Raw genomic sequence first — 2,817 nt, 5'->3', positions numbered from 1 at the left:
TAAGAAAACTCAGATGACGTTCGAGAACCGTGAAAATAATTTTGTAACAGACCTTGATAACTTATTTGATATTGCACATGCTATTGCTTTCGACTGAATGAAGATAGAGGAAGACAAAGAATTTTTAAGGAAACAGAGAGAGAGAGGTCGACCGGGATGCTTAGGTGGAATTGACAAAAAATTGGCGGAGAACGAAGAACGAGTTAGGCAAAGACGATTGAAAGAAGAGGAAAGAAAGGTAAAACAAAGAGAGTTATCGTCTGTTGCATCTACTTCTTCGATAGATAGCTTGGAATGTCTTGAGGATTCGGGTGAGGAACAGGTTTCGAACTCTGAACTTAGTACTCAGATTCCTTGCCTTGAAAAACAGTTCTAAAAGAGGCACGAAAAGTTTCATAACTCCTAAACTGGTGGCAGCTTTAGATCGATGCCAATTAAGGATAAAGGACTCAGTTTACATTCTCCACGCGGCTGTAGAAGCGCTTGGTCTGAACAGCGATGATTTTCCTATTAACAAATCCTCAATTCAACGAATTCGTACTCAGGTGAGAAAATCCTGGGCAGAAGCAATAAAAACTGACTTCCAGAATAATTTGCTTGACGTAGTCACAGTCCATTGGGATGGAAAACTATTACCTGGATTGGATGTACGAAGTTCAAAAGAAGAACGCTTGCCAATTATTACTTCATTTGACGATAGAGAACAGCTTCTTGTAGTACCAAAAATAATTCTTCTGGAAAACATCAAGCTAAAGCCATTTCAACTGCACTCTTTGACTGAGACCTCCATTATAAAGTACAGATAATGTGCTGCGATACAACAGCTTCAAATACTGGCCGTTTCGCCGTTTCAGTGGAGCTTGTGCTGTTTTGGAGCAGACTTTAGAAAGGGAATCGCTGCTTTTTGCTTGTCGTATCATATTTATGAGTTGGTTCTTAAATCTGTTTTTAAAACCAAGGTAAGGCAAATTACAAGTAGCCCAACTATTCAAATTTTCAAAAAGTTAAGAGATAGTATTAACACCGATAACATTGAGCCAACTCTGAATTTCGTTAAAGCACATATTGATGAGACAAACATTACATCTTTGTTAACTTTTTATAAGACTGAACTCTACAAACCTTTTATTAGAGCGTTGTGTCCTTTGGAGGAGATACAGAAAATAAACTAAAACTCAGACCCCCCGGAGCTTTGTATCAAGCGCGATGGATGGCGAGAGCGATCTATTTCCCCAAAGTTTCTTGGCTTAGTTTTTGCTTATTTAAACTGTTTTTTTTCCTTTCAGGGGCCCTATTCTGTATCTCGATTCGAAAGTAAATTCTATTCGAATTTAATATTCGTCTCGAATGTGTTTTAGCATTCTGTAAAAAAATCGAATTAAGTTTATAAATATGCGAAAGTTGTACCACCCTGTGCCAGTATTTTCGAATGCTAAATGTCAAAATAAAATGAAATAAGTTTAAATTTATTTGAAAAATATGGATTCCATTGCATTGTGGATGGAGGATGAGGAAATTATTGAGGAAAGGATTACGAGAAGATATATAAGAAATGAATTTAATATTATGGAATTATCGCAAAAAAGGTAATTTTTTATGTACATATGTATGTAGTTTGTTCGGTTATAAACTGTTTTTGCATTTGGGATTATAGCTTCATACAAAACTTTAGACTTTCTAAGGAAGCCTTTGATTATGTCTTAAGAGGCATAACTGAAGAACTAACGGTACCTATAAGATCCACGACAGTAAATCCAGCTATAAAACTTGCTGCTACTTTAAAATTCCTTGGTCAAGGGGCTATCAACATCAAATAGGGCAAGACCGGTTTGCAGGGTTAGCACAGTCCACCACATCTAAATGTATTGCAGAAGTTTTGAATGCTTTTGAAAAAACAATGTGTCCGAAACACATAAAATTTGAAATGAGCTCACAAGAAAAGCGTGAAGCTAAGAATTATTTTTATTCAAAATTTGGATTACCAGGAGTAATAGGTGCTGTTGATGGAATTCACATTCAGATGGTTAGACCAGTAAAAGATGAACATCTCTTTTTTAATCGAAAGCTAAAGCATAGCGTCAATGCTATGGTGGTAAGTTTATATTACGACGTTTTATTCAGACTTATTTATTGTAGTTTATAATTAGACATGTATATAAGAGCTGTAAATGGAGTTTATGGTGGAGCAGGGCATGATGCCCACGTATGGAGCCTTTCAAACGAACGACAATACATGCTATCCAACTATCAAAATGGCGATAAATCTTCATGGTTAATTGGTCGGTGATTTTATTCAAACCGCTTGTACTTGTATTTATATATAGTCTAAGGCTTACTAATTATTCATTATCTATCCTATTTAAGGTGATTCTGAATATCCATTAGAGCCATGGCTCCTTACGCCTTACCGCAATGCAGAAGAAAATTCACTTGAAAGTTTGTACAATGAAAAATTTACAAAAGCAAGATCAATAATCGAGCGTGTATTTGGAATTTTAAAAAGTCGTTTTTGATGCCTGCTTGCTGGAAGAAAGCTTCACTATGCACCAAAAAAAGTTGTTAAAATTTTGAACGTTTGTTGTACCCTGCATAACATTTGCCTCATATACAACGTTGAAGCGCCAACAGTAATTGAAATTAATGAAGAACGATCTAATTTGGCTTTACCCAACGTAGATCAAAACGAGTTTTCACGAATTGCGCAAACAATACGAGACCGAATTAAAATAAGCTTGCGTTCGTAATTTAAATAAAGTAACTAAAAAGCAATCCATTTATTTCATTTCTTTCAATTATTCATACATTTCAATAAGTAAA

Source organism: Bactrocera neohumeralis, chromosome 2 (assembly GCF_024586455.1).
Source record: "Bactrocera neohumeralis isolate Rockhampton chromosome 2, APGP_CSIRO_Bneo_wtdbg2-racon-allhic-juicebox.fasta_v2, whole genome shotgun sequence".
Lineage (NCBI taxonomy): Eukaryota > Metazoa > Arthropoda > Insecta > Diptera > Tephritidae > Bactrocera > Bactrocera neohumeralis.
The sequence above is the reverse complement of the archived record's forward strand: the minus strand, read 5'-3'. Positions refer to the sequence as shown.